The sequence below is a fragment of the Megascapheus bottae genome, chromosome 12, assembly GCF_031878675.1.
Source record: "Megascapheus bottae isolate mThoBot1 chromosome 12, mThoBot2.hap1, whole genome shotgun sequence".
Lineage (NCBI taxonomy): Eukaryota > Metazoa > Chordata > Mammalia > Rodentia > Geomyidae > Megascapheus > Megascapheus bottae.
The window spans coordinates 44,420,133-44,438,859 of NC_143520.1; the positions used below are offsets into that span (position 1 = coordinate 44,420,133).

An 18,727-nucleotide genomic window follows, 5' to 3' on the forward strand; every position below is an offset into this window, starting at 1 on the left:
AGCAAATAGACTTGCAGAGTTTCTAAACATTCATTAGATGGCAACTGGGATTTTAGAATTCATCTTAATAAAAGCAGTAAATTACTTTTTATTTTCACAGATAAAAGTTTGTTTCTAGGTTTCCCCCAGTGGATTGATATACTTGTTTGAATATGATTTCTGTTTTTCCCTTTATATTAAAATGAATGGAAGTGAAAAGGTCAAGTTATTTCAGAAAAGTGTTAGTTATCCTCGGGAAAAAATAAATAAAGCATGTGTGATTTTAATCAATTTCCATTCATTGTTAAAGTTCATACAAAGTTTAGCTTGATGTCCATGAGAAATGGAAATAGTAACTGGCATTATAGGCACAATAAATACACACCTGAATCTAACGTTCTCTAGACAGTATTGTTAATAAAAGATATTTGTCTGTTTCTGTAAAATAGAAATGTTTGAATTAGAAAAGGTCTTGCTTAGATGCTGGGTTAATAGGAGCATTTTCAGTTCTCAATCTTCATTTTTTTTTGAATGCCAAGAAAGAAAATTGACTTGAACACACACTCTGTGAAGAGAAATCAGGCTTGTTAAATAATATCTGGGAGTAAGCACAGAAGAAGGCATGTGAAGGCATGAATGTATTTCCTTAAAAGGGATGGGGCTGGAGCCTGCTATAATGTGCACGTATCATTCCCACACAGTGCTGGGCCCATTAGGGCACAAAGGGTAATACTTGCAATTTTTTGGTGTGATGAGGATTAGGACTAAAATGACATCTGAATGAGATATTTGAGAAAGGAATTTCTACTTATTACTGAAATACAGATAGGAATGGGATTAGAAGCTGTAGTTGTAATATAATAGAGTCACAGTGAAGAAATCATTTTGGAGATAGCTAATCAGAGAGGAGCGACTCATGTGTCTTGAATAGCTTAGGAAAGATTAAAGGTGAAAGAAGATCTCAATCTGAGTTGTAAAGTGAGAGGAGGATTTGGTCTGGCAGATATAGATAGAATGATCAGTTCCAGGCTTGGAAAACTTGAACTGAAACAGAGGCACAAATTCTCCATAGTGGAGCTATGTGGTAGCAGCTCATGGTGCTATGGTCAGTGTGCATGTAGATAGTGAGATGCATGACTAAAAGAGGTAGATTGCAAGAGATAGGTTACTTCAAGATAGGATTTAGTCTAATTTCAATTACTTGCCAAATTAATTCTGAGAAAAGTATTTGTGGAAAGTTACTATTGATTGGCAAATGGCAATGTTCTTTGCACATAAATTTTTTTGTTTTTGTTTTTGTTTTTTTATTGTAATTAATAAAAGAGTTACATGATATTTGCCAGATAGAAGGTACATTAATTCATATATATTGATACCCTTTCTCATGTCTTGGTCCCCATTACCCTCCCCTCCACACCCCCCCATCTTGGTTTTCTCCTCTTCCCTATCCAATTTCAAATAACCAAATACAACTAAATCCAATATATCAGATAACAAAGTGAGATACTGTAACAATATGAGATAACCAAGGGACAGCAAAAGAGATGAGCTATAACATAGTACATTAAGGACAACAATCATTCATTGTATGGTTTGTTTCAACATCCTGGAGGTCTTTTCAATTAGCTTCATACTATATGGCCTTATCTATCAAGGTTTTGCTCTGTTGCAGGTCTCTGCTAGTAGAGCCAAAGGTTTCTACAGATTATGACAAATGAGGGAAACCATTGAGCCTAAGTTCCTTTGAGTCTGGCTTACTTCACTTAATATGATTTTTTTCTAAGACTTCCCATTTCCTAACAAATGGGGCGATGTGGTTTTTTTCTGACAGCAGCATAGAATTCTATTGCATACAAATACCACAACTTGTTGATCCACTCATCAACTGAGGGACATCTAGGTTGGTTCCATATTTTTGCTATAGTGAATAATGCTGCAATGAACATTGTTGTGGTAGTGGATTTAGTATGCCCTAGTTTCTGGATGGTTGGGTAAATGCCAAGTAGTGGAATTGCTGGGTCACAGGGGAGGAGCTCTATGTTTAGCCTTTTGAGGCACTGCCATATTGTTTTCCACAGTGGTTGAACGAGTTTGCACTCCCACCAACAGTGTAGTAATGATCCCTCCTGGCCACATCCCCTCCAGCATCTGTTGTTATTCATATTCCTCATCCTGGCCATTCTAACTGGAGTGAGGTGTAGTCTTAGAGTTGTTTTGATTTGCCTTTCTTTTATGACCAGAGATGTTGAGCATTTCTTCATGTGTCTATAGGCCATTTTTGTTTCTTCTTCAGAGAAGACTGTCTTTAAGTCTTTGGCCCATCTTTTAATGGGATGGTTGTTACTTTGGGGATTAGTTTTGGAATGATTCAATTTTTTTTTTTTTGCCAGTCCTGGGCTTGAGCTCAGGGCCTGAGCACTGTCCTTGGACTTTCTCAAGGCTAGATCTCTACCACTTGAGCCTCAGGACCACTTCCGTTTTTTTTCTATATATGTGGTACGGAGGAATTAAACCCGGGTCTTCATGCATGCTAGGCAAGCACTTTAACCACTAGGCCAAACTCCGGCCCCAATGATTCAATTTTTTGAGCTGTTGATATATTTTAGATATGAGGCCTTTGTCTGTTGTATGGTTGGTGAAGATCTTCTCCCACTCTGTAGGCTTCCTAATTAATTTACTAGCTATGTCCTTTGCCATACAAAAGCTCTGCAGTTTTATGCAGTCCCACTTATCCAGCCTTTCTCTTATTTGCTGTGATTCTTGGTCCTTATTAAGAAAGTTTCGACCTGTGCCAAGGAGGCCTAGTGTATCTCCTATTCCTTCTTGTAAAGTTTTCAGTGTGTCAGCTTTTACCTCCAGGTCTTTGATCCATTTGGGGTTAATTCTAGTGCAGGGTGACATAGAAGGATCCAACTTTAGTTTTCTTTGCACATAAATTTTAAATGGAATCCACTCTTTTTAAGATAAGGGTGTATGGGAGCATATAAGGGATTTCAAGTGTATATTATCTTTATAAAATAAAGAGATGGAGCTCATAAAATGGGGGTTATTGATGGGGGTTATCAACTGTATTTTGAATTTCTAAACTCAACATTATTACATTTGGCGAGAGGATCTTTACTGGGGAAATCAGATTAAATAAAATTGTAACAATGGGGACCTAAACCAATAGAAATAGTATCCATATAAGATGAAGAGATGTCAAAAGAGCAAGTAGACACAGAGGAAAATCTTTATGGGGACCCAGTCAGAATTCAGCTAGTGGCAAGTTATGAAGAGAGGAAGTACCTCTCCAGAAAACAACCCTGCCTACACTTAGTCCATGAATTCATATGAAGAGACATGATCAAATGGCTATTAAACAACTATAGGAAATCGAATGGTGAGTTGTTAGTTCTTCCGCAACAAGATGAAGAATCATAACATTTTCAGTAGAATAAAGAAATTCAGATTCTAATCTGACATAATTTACCTTTCAGTAACTTTTAAGCTGACTTATGATATTGGATGACATCTAAAGATCTAATATACACATAATATATATATATATGTATACATGGCATGTTTATTCTTTGCTGTTTTCTATAAACAATTTAATTTATATTTTGTAGATACATTCTTGGCTTGCTTTCCTTGTCCCTAATAGCATCAATCAATTGGCAAAAAAGAAAAATAATAATGTATTTTACTATGCTCATTGTGCAATTCTGGAAAAAATTTATGTATAATGCACAAAAAGTAAAGCAATTTCACAAATCAGGGTATGTGTAAATTTCTAAAAAAAACCCCAACAAGCCATGGAGCACAAACTCATAAATCTTAACAACAATAATTCTTAAAATTAGACTGAAAAAAAGAAAAGAGACAAGGACAGGAAAAGGAGACTAGATTTTGGCAGTGTGGGTGCAGTGACATTTGATAACATATCCAATTTCAGTTTTCTGAGTTGAATCACTAGTATTGCCAAAACTAAATTTCAAAAATTATAATGCAATAATTTATCTGTGTGTTAATGTACATAATCTCAGCTAACCAAGAGTCTGAGATCAAGAGAATTGTGTTTCAAGTCTAGTCTAGTCAGAAAAAATCATGAAATTCCATTTTCAAAATTACCAGAAAACAAATAAAAAATATACTGGAGATACTGCTGAAGAGCACCAGATGAGGAAGCAAACCAAATTAGTACAAATACTGGTATGGTTACTGGCAACCTTTCCTTTCAAAATGCCCGATACCTGGATACAGTTTTGAACACACACACACACACACACACACACACACACACACACACAAACACACACACTTTCATTGTATTTATGAATAGAATTCTAGTATGTTCAAAAGGGGGTTGATCAAGGTACGTATTCAATGTAATTTTCATCAATCCGTATGTCAGTTTTATCCTCAGCATTCTAATGGAAGCAAGATGATTGTATGTATTTCCATACATATTCCACACTGAGAGAAAGAGAGTGTCTCACATTTCATAGTTTATGGAGTTGTCCACATAAAATCCCTAGGTTAAAGCTTCATAGACACTAGCTTACTAAGGAAACTACTATGTCCTCAGAGTACCTTAACTCTCAGGAAAAAGTCTAAGTAACTGAAGTAGATGCCTGGCCATCTGCTTTGATTCTAGATCCATGCAGGGGGAACCACAGTTTGACTGAGGCATATGTAAGCCTATTTGGAAAAGTGCATTGACTGGGGGAGGAATGTCCTTGAGGAGGACTAAATTGAAAATAGAGATAATGGGATCATCTATTAGTTGAAACACTGCTAAAAATAATCTACCATTAATTTAACTGTTTTAAACAAGATGATTTTATACTTTTGCCATTCTTAATGCCAGAGTTCAAACATCAAGGTATGTGTCAAGTTTCCTTCCATCATAAACAGAATTGAAAAGTAAAAGCACTGAGGCTTCCATGAATTGAGAAGTACATTCCTGGCTTTTGGAATCTCTAGATGCTGTTTAATTTATTGACATACAACTCTATTCTCTGCTTTGTTCCATCCTCATATGGCCGCCTTTCTAGATTTCTGTATCCATTTTTCTTTCTCCTATGAGGATAAGGGTATAGTGCCCAGTCCAAGTCTAGGAAATTATCTTGGGTTTCTGAATCTAATTTTTCCTGGAGATATTCTACTTAAAAATTACTCAGTTTGCAGGTCACAAACTATAATTTCCCTTACTGTCCCTAAAGTCCTTGGACAAATCAGTCAAGGTGCACGTAGAGGGCAGGAATCTTAGGACACAGCTAATCTGGCCCAGAAAGGGCTGCATGTTCTAGAATCAAATTCCAAATTCAGAAGATCTGAATATTTTGAGACATCTATCTGTAAACACTGTTAAATATTAGAAAACAGGAAATTAAAAAAACAGTCATATTGGGCATATGATTGATAGCAAGGCCCTCACTGGGTCTGTGGTTTCGAGGAGGTATTGTTGTGGGGATGGAACTCCTCCATCTAGTGTTTTTCTGGGTATTGCAAGCCTTTTGTAGTTCTCATAGGTCCCACACTATGGAGTTAAGAAGACTGTTTTAACCATTACAACTTCACAACAAGAGTAAGTGCATTTAACTATTGCCTTTAATAATATATGAGAAATAAAGAATAAATTCCACTTGCTTCTTTTTGTTCTTTTTTTGGAGGGGAGGTGTGGGGAGTTGTAAACATCTAAATAACCTGTGGAAGCACTGCCCTGCCTTGAATTTACCCTATTTTAATGAGAGTACTGATTTCCATTCTTATAGTTGGGCACTAATATAATATCTCTTGAAGGTAGACAGATGTAAGTAGGTAATTATCATGTAAATATGCTTGCCATTTTGTTGCATAGTGTTTTATAACTGCCTTTATTGTTATATCTTCAGTCAAGACATTTTCCATATCCATTTCCTCTAGACCTTAAGAAATGGCTAATTTCAATATTGAGATTCCAAAAGGATGTCACAAGAAAAGAAATAGAGTTAATTGATAAAGTCAAAATCCAAACTGACAATTGTTAAATTGCAGGCCATTCTATGACATTGGACCTAATAAAATCTCTTTTCTCTTGACTTCCTCTTTGCAAATGGATGTCTAGAGTTCAGATCTTTCACCAGAAATTCTTACTTACCAAGTGTTCAAGTGTTCAAGTGTACCAAGTGTTAGAATGAGAATTTTAAAGGGAATTTGGGAAGAGGTTGTGATTAAGGAAGAATCTCATACACAAAAAGAAATTTAAAGAATACCACAAAGTTACCTCAGCATTTCCCAACCAGATCTTTGTTTTCAAGAAGTCATGCTCTTTTGAGTTTTTCCTGTAATGGAGAAGTTGTAATCAATACACTTATTTTATCTCCCTGCAACATACTTACTGTTACCTACTTAGAATTTTAACAATTAGTATTAGTTGGATGGAAATAGCTCATACCTATTCTGAAAGCTGAGGTATAGAGGAGTGAGGTTCAAGGCCAGCCTGAACAGAAAATTTGTGTCACTTTATCTCTAAAAATCCAGCAAAAATCCAGACAAGAGTTGTTACTCAAGTAGTATAGTGCCTGCCAAACAATGTTGAGGACTGACTTCAAGCCCTAGAATTGGTAAGTAAATATAAAATAAAGAAAGAAAAAGTGTTCTTCCAATAGCCATGATATGGAGCAGAAGTCAACAAAAACCAAGGATTATGGACCAAATTCAAAATATAGTTACTGTATACATGCCACTCGATCCATTCATCCACTGAGGGGCATTCCAGTTGATTCTATATCTTGAATTTGGTAAACAATACTGCAATGAATATGATTGTACTTATAGTTTTAATGTGGCTTTATTTGTGTTCTCTTGTCCAGGAGTGGGATTTCTGGGTCATGAAGTTCTATGTTTGGTCTTTTGAGGAACCCCCAGAGTTGATGAATAAGTTTATATTTCCACTGACAGTGTAGTAACAGTCCCTTTTGGCCACATCCCCACCAGCATTTGGTATTGTTAGTTTTTTTTTACTAATGGCCATTCTAATTGGGGTGAAGTGGAATCTCAATGTTGTTTTGATTTGCATTTATTTTACGGCTAGAGATGAACATTTCATATATCTATTGACCATTCTTGCTTCTTCTGAGACTATACAACTTATGGGTGGAGACAGGTGGGAAAAACTGAGAGAGATGGAAAGGCTCAATCTGATCAAGATATTTTGTATGCATATATGGAAATGTCAAAATGAAAGGCTTTTGAACAAAAATCAGTGCTAATAATTATTATGCAGAAATACCAGTGAATACTGTTGAAGATGCAAGAAAATTGGGAGCTTGAGACTAGAAGCTCAGAATCCAATCTGGGCTCTCTCAAGTTGTTCCTTAAAAGTATATGATCATGAGTGAGTCATCTGTGTCTCAGATTCCCAAGAAGTAGCACATACGATTATTATAATGGCTTAATGAAATCATTTCCTCAAAGTGCTTAGAATAACAGGTACTTGGCCCAAAGCAAGTGTTATTCACAGTTTATTAACAAGAGAACAAAACTGAATCAACTTTACTCTGAAACAATTTTGGTATAGTGTTCACAAACAAGTATGGGAGATTGTACCAATAAAAAATGCAAGTTTAAGGAGATACATATGGTTTTTCTTTATGTTTTAAATGAAATTATTTTAGGTGCAGAAAAATCAAGCAGTAAGATGTTGTTATTTGACTATTCACTCCATATACAGAAGACAGGTTTTCCAAAGCATGCAAAATATTTTCTTTCAAAATTATTCTATTAAATATGAAGAATATCAAATTTTGCTTATCATCTGTTTATTGACTGGCTACTGTTACCTGATACTAGTGTGTATTTTCTTAGACCTTTTTCTTTATAAAACATAGCAGATGGTTTATTTTTCTATTTTTAAAATGAGAAAGTATAGATGGGAAAATGGCACAAATGACATACATCTCGAGTTGCACATGAAATGTGAGGTAGAGGAAGGACTCCTACCTAGAAGTAGAACTCTGATTAAAGAATTTCTTTTCTCTTCTGTTGTCCTTTGGTTAATCTCATATTGTTACTGTATCTGACTTTGTTACCTGGCATGTTGTAAACACGTTTTTTTTTTTTATAAGAAAGGGAAAGGGATAAAACAAGATGATTGGGAGTGGATGGGGGGAGGGACACAAGGACAAAAACATGAGAAGGAGTGTCAGTGAGTGAGAAGGAATGCACCTACTACCTGGTGAATGTAACTGTAACCCCTCTATACATTACCCTGACAATAAAAATTTAAAAATTAAAAAAAGATATGTGATCATTGCTGTTAGCTTCGTAAGTGTTCTCAAGGACAGGTGGACTAAAAGATGAACAATTGGGGCATCTGATATCCATCACTTCTTATAATAATAGAATGCTAGTATGACAGAATGTATTATATTTATCAATTTGTTAATCATATAATAATGATATAAATATAACTAATGTTATATTTATTATAGTTTTTGAAATATTTGGAAGTCATCTTTCAGTTACTATTGTACCTACTAAGAATATCTAATATTTTATATATTATCATAATTATTTCTTTTTGAAAAATACGTTTGTAAAAAATTTAAAAATATGTAAATTTACATTGATCAGTTAACATGTCATTGAGGTTTTTATTCCTTTATTTTATTGTATAAATAAAGAGAGGTTACAGTTTCATAGGTTAGGCAATGAATACATTTATTTTTGAATAGTATTACCCCGACCCTGTTTTCCCCAATTGTTTTCCATCCCCACTCTCAAGTTGCATAGTTCATTTTCAACACAGTATCTAGTATCACTGCTGAATTAGTTCACATTTGTCTTACCATTTTGGGACTTCCTCTTCCCTTCCCCCATTTAGAGAAACTTACATACAAGGCAAAAAGTGCAGAAATCAAAAGCAGTGAATGGGGGCGGGTAAGAAAGAAACATCAACAACACACACACACACTCCACACATCCAACTCATGTTTCCATTTCTTGCGGTCATTAAGATAAACAACAGAGATTTTATGTGTCACTTATTTTTTAAAATAATATAATTTCCTAATCTGCATAGCATACTTGTGTGGTTACAGTCCAAAAATATTCAGTTATGTACTTTAAAATTTTTCAAACTTTTATTTTCACAACCAAATTTTTCAATGAATTGAATTGCAGTTCTTGAACTGCTGCTCGATTTCATACAACAAATTCTTATAAATGAATTTTCTGCATCAAAGATAAAGGTAGGAAAATCTGTGAGATTTATCTCCAATTAACCACAAAACATGTATAAGTGAAGTTGTAGCTCTAAAGGCAGAGCACCAGTATTAAACAAAAAAGTTCAGCATCTCAAATTCTTGAGTGCAAGCCCTTGATCTGGCAGCAACAACAAAAAAGCAAAAAGCAAACAAAAAGCAGCAACAAGGTTTCAATTCCATGTGAATGGCTCTCTTCTGTAATCTTTGGTACTCAGGAAGTTGAGATCTGAGGACTGCATTTCAAAAAATTAATTTCAGAAGGAAAACTTTGCAACTCTTACATCCAATTAACTCAAAATGCCAGAAGATGAATTGTATTGTAACTCAAGTAGCAAAGTGATGGCCTCAAGCAAAAAAGTTAAGGAACAATGAATGTTCAGGCTCTGAATTCACACTATTGGCACCACCCAATATGCTACTGGCTCATAGGTTGCTGTGTGTGTGTTTGTGTGTGTGTGTGTGTGTGTGTGTGTGTGTGTGTGTGTGTGTATGTCTGTGTGTCTGTGTGTGTGAGAGAGAGAGACAGAGTAAGAGAGAGAGACAGAGAGAGACAGAGACAGAGAGAGAGAGGGAGAGGGAGAGAGAGAGAGAGGGAGAGAGAGAGGCAGAGAGAGGGAGAGAGAGGCAGAGAGAGAGAGAGAGAGAGAGAGAGAGAGAGAGAGAGAGAGAGAGAGAGAGAGAGAGAGAGAGAGAGAGAGAGAGAGAGAGAGAGAGAGAGAGAGATTAGGTTTGAGGGCCTCCTAGGAGATTACTCGTCATAAATAATTGTATGGGTGGCAGCCATGTTGCTTGCAGGATCACAATACTCCAGTTTTGAAAGCACTAAAATTAATGCCAAAGATTTATGTCATAGCTCTACACATACCTAAGAAACAGAGAAATCAGATGTAGGTATTTTGTCCCTGAAATACTAGTCAGAGTTGATAAATGATAAGATGGGCCTTTGACTTCTGTGAAAGGCACCAAAAGAAGTATATAGAAAAGCAGTGTAGCAGTTCCTCAAAAGAGAAATCATAGAGCTCCCCTATGACCCAGCAATTCCAGTACTTGGCATTTACCCAACCGTCCAGAAACAAGGACATACCAAATCCACTAGCACAACGATGTTAATTGCAGCACTACTTACCATGGCAACCCAGCTGCCCCTCAGTTGATGAGTGGATCAACAGGATGTGGTATTTATACACAATGGAATTCTATGCTGCTGTCAGGAAGAACGACATCACCCTATTTGTAAGGAAATGGATAGACATAGAAAAAAATCATATTAAGTTAAGTAAGCCAGACTCAAAGGATCATAGGCTCAATGGTTTCCCTCATTTGTCATAATCAGTAGAAACCTTGGGCTCTATTAGCAGAAATTTACAATAGAACAAAACCTAGATACATAAGGCCATATTGTATGACTCTAAATGAAAGGACCCTCAGGATAAAGAAACAAAAGCCATATAATGAGTGATTGTTGTCTCTCATCCCTTTTGTTGTCCCTTAGTTATTCATATTGTTATAGTATTTCACTTTGTTATCTGATATATTGGGTATATGAATATTTGGTTATTTGAAGTTGGATAGGGAGGGAGGAAAACAAGATGAGGGGCGGGCTGGGGGGAGAAAATGGGGACCAAGACATGAAAAAAGGGTATCAATGTTTGTGAAGTAATGCACCTTCTGTCTGGTGAATATAATGTAACCCTTCTATTACAATAAAAATATATGGAAAAAAAGAAGTACGTAGAATGCATCCCTGAGGGATGTGAGAGAGCAGGCTGATGGGTCAGAGGTTGAGTGGTGATCAGCCTAACACCCTGAAGAGAGAAACAATGATGGCATTGCTTCACCCTGGAAAGTTCTCATAAGGTTTCGTGTTTTCTCGAAACTTCATAGCTTGGGTTTGATTCCTTTCCTGGTGATATTGGAAAAAATTTTCAATGAGTCCTAAATTATACTACATCTTTAGCTTTTCTGATTCATTTGAGTGAATCTGTGCTTCTTGTTGCAAAAATGAACTAATAAAGTAAAATGATATCTGAAAAACTTTCTCATGTCATGTAAAATATGAGGGATCATGTGGAGGACTGAGTAAGAGAAAAAAGAAAAAATCTACCAAAAAAGACTGTTGCTCTCAATAAGGTAAAAGCAGTTATTGATAAATTCGATAGTAAGAACCATATCTGTAGAGAGAAGGCATTCATAATTTAATTTTAAATTGATGGATAGTAACAGCAATACTCACAAGAGAATATGTTGGAAATAAAATTTATACCTTAGGAGGGGGCATTGAGGAGGGAAAATGGGAGAAAAATGAAGAATAACAATTTTTGATAATAAATGCACTCTTATTACTTTATGTATGTAACTGGAAACTCTGTTTATCACCTTGAAAATAAAATTAAAATAAAAAATAAATAGTGTGTATCTTCCTGCTTCTATCTATATTAGCTCCTGAGAAAAAGAACCATATTCTTATTTAATATAAAACAGATAAAATATGTTTTATATATTTATATAAACAAAATGTAATCTATACAGCATGTGTATATGTATATGTGTTTGCATACACAGGACAATCAATAGTTCCCTGTCTTGAAGTATATGAAAGGATCCCAAGGGCTATCACCAAAATAAACATAACAATTGAAAAATTGTTTCCCCACTGGACAATTCATATAAATAAACTTTCCCAACTTTGTTTTGCACAATGGCCAGATTAACAATGGGAGAAATCTCATGCCTTGTTCCTTGAAGAGGTTCGAATAGGAGAGGACCATTTCCCTCAGTTAAATGAAGACACAGTAATATTGGCATTTGTAAGAAAGTTTCTTTGAAATAACTGAATTTTTCGTGAAAGATGAAAATTTCATTCTGATTCCAAGAATTTTTTAAGAATTTTATCCAGAAGTAATCTAAAAAGTATTAAGATTTGGTTACCAGTACCTTTGTATTGAATCTCTCAGTAATAAAATTGTCCATGTTAAAATTTCAAATAAAGTTTAATTATTAACTCATGTTAACAAAAATGTGCCTAATTAAATTCCTTTTTGATTTGGGTCAATTGTAGGGCTTGAACACAAGGCTTGAGTGCTGTTCATGGGTTTTGTGCTCCAATTTAGTGTTTTAGCACTTGGAGACACAGCTCTATTTCCTGGTTTAAAGTGGTTATGTGGAGATAATTATACAATAACAATAAAATAATAGCAAAATCACAAAAAACAAACTTTATACAAAAGAATCTTATCTTTCCTACCTGGGTTGACTTCTAGTAGCAATCCTTAATGCAGCTCCTGAGTAGCTAGGATTGAAGGCATGAGCCACAGCACTTTGCCTAATGATAACTGTTAACATAGTAAATTACTTTATTCTGATTCTAAGAAGTATAGCATAGACACATACAAATATTATCATCTCACTCACAAACACATAAAAGTGAGATTTATACTGATTATATTTATATTGATATATTGACTAAGAGGTATTTATAAATGACAAAATCTCCACCTATATCATTAGGTACCCAGTATTCAGAAAAAAATATGAAGAGTATTCTGTTTTAAGGAATTTACATAGAAAAAATTTAAAAGTAGAAAACTATTCAAGATACTAACAGGCTACTAAGTAAGTGGTATGAACGTCAGATTTTGTTGCTGATTATGGTGATGTTGATGGTGGTGGTGGTGGGGTGTGTGTGGGGGGGAGATGTTCTGGTACTGGGGCTGGAAATCAGAACCTAGGCACTATTCTTTACCTTTCTCACTAAGGGCAAGTGCTCTACCATCTGATTAACACTTACACTTCCAGCTTTTTGGCGATAAGACACTCAGGAAGTTCTTGCCTAGGCTGACTTCAAACCACAATTGTCACATTATATGCCTCCTGAGTGGTTAGAATTACAGACTTGAACCAGAGGTACTCGGCCAAGATTTCTGATTTTCATACTGGTTTGAGGCACATCATTGAAACAGTGTTAATATTAGCATAATCGCTAATGAAAAACCATTTTCTTATGTTTTTTTTTCCAAAATAAGGCAATTTATGTAGTCCTAGACAATATTTTTGATGCTTTAACAAATCTGAACCCAGATAATTTATAAAGGATAGAGGCTCATTTTGTGCACAGTCCTAGCTGCTGTGAAACCTACAGGCACACAAACAGGACAGATTGTGTGATTCTTGTTGTCCATCCTATGGTAGTACAGGACAACATACTGGGAGACAGGGAAGGGATTCAGAAAGGAACTCATGTTCTTTTTTTGTTCCATACTGTCAAATTAGAGTGGTGTCTATAATCATCAGTTTAAGCTCAGATGGGACTACAAACCTTGGCTCAAAAATATATAGGTTGCCGGATATGGTGGCTCACGCTGTAATCCTAGTTACTCCAGAGGCTGAGATCTGAGGATCAAGGTTCAAAGCCAGCCCAGACACAAAAAGGACCAGAGACTCTTATCTCCAATTAACCTCTAGAAAATGGGAAGTGGGGCTTGGCTCAAGGGTAGGGTAGTGCCGTTGAGCTGAAGAGCTCAGGGACAATTCCCAGTCCAAGTTCAAGCCCATGAAACCCAATATATATATATATATATATATATATATATATATATATATATACATATATATGTATATATATGTATATGTGTGTGTGTGGAGACAGTAAGACAGTTCACAGAAAGATAATTAAATAGATATTAGGTAGATAAATGATAGAAACATAAATGAAACACTGCTCTAATTAAGAGAGTATTCATTTCATTCAATTGATTCATTTCATTCAAATATTTAAGAAAATAAATTGGAGTCATATATAGCTTTCTTAGAATTTCATATCATAGTGTCCTTTTTCTTTTTTTTTTAACCTGAAACAATGTTTATGGTCCTGTACAACTTGCTGAAGGTTTATCGGTATTTTTGATATAGCAGTGAACTTCCGTATATAAAGACAAGATTTCGAGTGTGCATTGCATCCACCAGACTTAGAGTCATTGCTTGTCTTACCTTCTACATCTGGATTTCAAAACCATGGTCAGAACCTTGGTGTTTCATCCTCACCCGGCAGAACTGAGCAATATACCACACTCCACACACGAAGTTTCACTTAGATGAATAAAGCTCCAATACAAAGTCATTTGTGAATTTTCTGATACTTTTTGAATGTTACTATATAAATGCAAAATTATGATCTTGATCATGTCTCTAATTTGTCTTCCTTATTCAAAAGATAATAGGTTCACTGAATAATTCATAATAAGGTCTCCCAAATCATATTTTAGAAGTGTAAAGAGGCAGTAGTTGAGGAATATAGTAATAAGCATCATAAACTCCATTTTATAGGATATCCAATATATTGAAGGCACTTGCCTAAAATAACACAGGTATCATATTCCTTCAAGTACATCACACACCAAGTTTTTTAAACAATGCACGATTGAAATCCAGAGGAAACGATTGTGATTGTCGTGATTGACTATGTCTGTCTCAGTAATCTGTAAACCTACTATTCATCCAACATTCAATGTGCTTTATTCTCTTGATCAGACTGCAAACAGTTATACTTAACATAGTAAAGCCAGTGTAAACTACCCTAAAATTTCTTGTAAAAAGCTTTGTTAGGAGACTACTTTGCAACATAACTGACAATGTTCAGAGAAGGCAGCATGCCCCATGCCAGGAAAAGCCATTAATGCCAGTAGAAAGTGACTGATCTTTCAGAAGAGGTCTGCCGATTATCAGACCATCTCAATATTGTTTCATGAGTCATAATGGAGCATTATTTAGATGCAGAAAGTTTGTCAAAAGTAACTTGATGGTGGTGTTTTAGAAATGTTATAATTCATTTTTTTCAACAAAATGCTAGCTGAATCATCTATACGTTTAACTTTGCTTAAAATGAATTTGAACAAAGAGAAAAATGAAGATAAATCACCACAGCTTTACATACTATTCCTTCAGAAAAGAACAAAAACTCAAGAATCAGAGGTCTAGGTTAGTGCGGTTGGTTTGTGTTAGATCATGATGTGTGGAGAAGTTTTTCTTTCTTCTTCTTCTTCTTCTTCTTCTTCTTCTTCTTCTTCTTCTTCTTCTTCTTCTTCTTCTTCTTCTTCTTCTTCTTCTTCTCTCTTCTTCTTCTTCTTCTTCTTCTTCTTCTTCTTCTTCTTCCTCCTCCTCCTCCTCCTCCTCCTCCTCCTCCTCCTCCTCCTCCTCCTCCTCCTCCTCTTCCTCCTTCCTCCTTCCTCCTTCCTCCTTCTCCTTCTTCTTCGTCTTCTTCTTCTTCTGGTGGGGGAGCTTGAACTCAGCCTGAGCATTGTAAGGCTAGTACCCTACCCTTAGGCCTGGGCATTGGTTCTGAGCTCTTCAGCCCAAGGCTACTGTCCTACCCTAGAGCCAAGCCTCACTTCCCATTTTCTAGAGGTTAATTGGAGATAAGAGTCCCAAGTCCTTTTGTGCCTAGGCTGGGTTTGAACCTTGAGCTTCAGATCTCAGCCTCTTGAGTAGCTAGGATTACAGGTATGAGCCACCATGCCCTGTGATGTGCAGGAGTTTTATACACTAAAATGTTACTACTGAGAGTAAAAGTTACAGCCAATGGAATAATGGTTCTTATCCATTACCTAATGAAACAATACTTGCCTAATTACCACTCATTTCCTGAGGTGTTATTAAATAAATGGCAACACTCATACAATGTGATAATTTTTAGATACAAAGAAAATAGAAATGAATACAATGGTGGAATCTAAAATTTATAGTTCCTTCCTGGTGCTGGTGGCTCATACCTGCAGTCAGAGCAACTCAGGAGAGTGAGTTCTAAGGATCATGGCCAGCCCATCTAGGAAAGTCCATGAGACTCTGACCTCCAACTAACACAGAAGTGGCACTGTGATTTAAAGTGGTAGAATGTTAGCCTTGAGTAAAAAGAGCTCTGAGTTCAAGCCTCCCAACCAACAAAGTAAAATAAATGGCAAATGGATAAAAAGGTGAAATACTGATTGTGTTTTATGCGTATTTGGTTATTTGAAATCGGATAGGGAAGGGGGAAAACAAGATGAGGGGCCGGGGTGGGGAGAAGGAAATGGGGACAAAGACATGATAAAAGGTATCAATGTATGTGAAGTAATGCAACTTCTATTTGGTGAATATAATGCAACCCTTCTCTTAATTACAATAAAAATATACGGAAAAAGGCAAATGCACACAAACAAGTAAAACAAAACAAAACAAATTTTTCATTCAGCAAATAACTAGAAGTTTTCATTATTTACATTTCTGATTCTGTCTTCGACAGTCTGGGAAAACTATCTCAACATTTCTGAGGAGACATAGTAGAAGAGGTCATTGCTATTGTTTTCCACTGAAGTTTTGATATTTGGATATTCATTACTCTACTAAAACACAGAAATGAAACTTGAGAAAATAAGTTGTTTCCCTGCTTTTGGAAAGTCCTAGAATATACTGCCACCTCAAACCTCCTCATATGGAACCCATTTCACTGTGAAAGCCAGTGGTTTTCAGATATTAATTCTGGCTGTGATATTTGCTATGTATATGATATACACCTGGAGTCCTACCTTGTAGACAGTAGCCACGTGTGGCTACTTATTACCTTTACATTAAAAATATTTTAAAAATATATGGTTAGCTCTAGCCACATTTTAAATGCCCAAGAGCCCCAAGAGGCTAGAAAAAACTTTATTAGACAGATAAATATTGTTTCCTTCATGATAGAAAGTTGTACTGGACAATGTCACAGTTCATTAAAATGAGTCTACAATTAAACACTTCTAGATACATTATAGTAAAAAAATGGACATGAATAACAAAACTGATTTTAAATGCAGCAAAATTAAAGAAGGGGCTATATTACAATGGAAAGAAAATCAAAATCACTGCAGATTTCTCTACACAAATCCTCAACATAAGGAGAACCTAGAATTGCATAATTGAGCACTGAAGAGCAACAGCTGCCAACCCAAGTTGATCTACACAGCAAAGTTATCATTTCCATACATGGCGAAGCCAAAATCTTCCATGACAAACAAAAATTAAAGGAATTCATGATCACCAAAACAACATTACAAAGGATTCTAAAGGGAAGACTATGATCTGAAGAAAACAATCAAGATCAAAGAAACACATCAAGCAAAAATCACTAGGAGATCCATTTAGTAAACACAGGAAGAGGAAAAAACAAAATACAGAAAATCAAGGAAATGGTAGGAAACACGAAATCACTGTAATAACCCTACTCATTAATGGACTCAAGTTTATTGAACTCTTTAAAAAGTTCCAAGAGGCCATGTACAAGTCAATAAACTGGAAAAGAGAAAAACCGTGTTTCTTAGAGCTACATGGCTAGTCATAACCCACTTTCTGAACACAGTTACATCATTTCTGAGAAGCAGCCATGAGCTCTGCTAATTTATCAACATTCTTCATCCCATTCTAGTGATTATGAAAGGCACAGTTGGGATGTTGAAAGAACTTTATGGCACATACAAGTTTGATAGAGTTATGTCTTAGAAGAGAGATGCCCTGAAAAACTATGTAGGTTAAAACAAAGTTTGTGGGCACGAGAACAATATTCAAGGGATAAGTGCCTGTAGTGTGGGGACATATGTGTTATACAGCAAAACCTATTCCATCATGGCTGCATTAGCATTCAGTGCTTCCTGCCGGGCTACAAATTCCTCATGCATATAAGTGAAAAAGTTGTACTTCATTGCCTCTTACAGGGCTATGCATTCATTCTATAATTCTTTCCAGGGCCTGCTCTACTTATCTTGCAGATTTAATGAGAGGATGCTTTGAAAAGTATCAAGGGCCTTACTGATGTATTCTTATAAACAAAAGATGTTGCTGTCAAAGCTGACAGCTTCCAAAGGAGTTCTTGCTATTTCTGAATTAAACATTTGGAATGACGTCAATTTTAATTTTTAATTTGGCTATGTGCAAGTTTTTATCCTTTTCAATGAGAATATTTGAATAGATCCTTCCCCTTGTTCTGGCAGTATTTGAAAGCACACTTTTGCGAATGCAGAGAAGCATGACTGAATGAGCAAGTCTGATAGCTGGGCTATCCTTCCTCTAGACCCATTATTCGACATCACCCACTCATGAACTTTACCTCTAAAGTCCTTGGCTGGTGACTGCTTCTACTCATCAGCCTTTCTCCCAAACATCCCGGTCACTGCATGAGTTGTAAATTGTAAGCCTATAATAACAAACACATATTGTCTTGATAGAAGGTACTGTCTACATGCAGTACCACGTGATGATCTTAGAGACAAACTGGAGCCTGAAGTGTCACCATGAACAGAACAGTGGAATGTTGAGAATGTCCAATGAGCAGCAGCCAGGCTTTGTAAGATTCCAGTTCTATTTCAAATAAACAAATAAACATATATACAGTATACCAGGTAACAAGGTCAGACAGAGTAACAAAATGAGATTTACCAAAGGGCAACAAAAGAGAAGAAAAATAACATAGTACATTAAGAAAAACAATCACTCAAGAGAAAGCTCTTGTT

The 18,727-nt window shown here is 35.8% G+C and overlaps 1 long non-coding RNA gene across 1 annotated transcript; it reads right to left on the bottom strand.

Moving 5' to 3' along the window:
• Window positions 1-311: 311 nt before the first annotated feature.
• On the bottom strand, window positions 312-18,483 carry LOC150056479 (uncharacterized). The gene is made up of 3 exons (XR_016537226.1): window positions 18,325-18,483; window positions 6,230-6,287; window positions 312-544 (listed from the first exon to the last, which is right to left on the bottom strand). It is a non-coding gene; the product is annotated as an uncharacterized LOC150056479 (long non-coding RNA).
• Window positions 18,484-18,727: the final 244 nt, after the last annotated feature.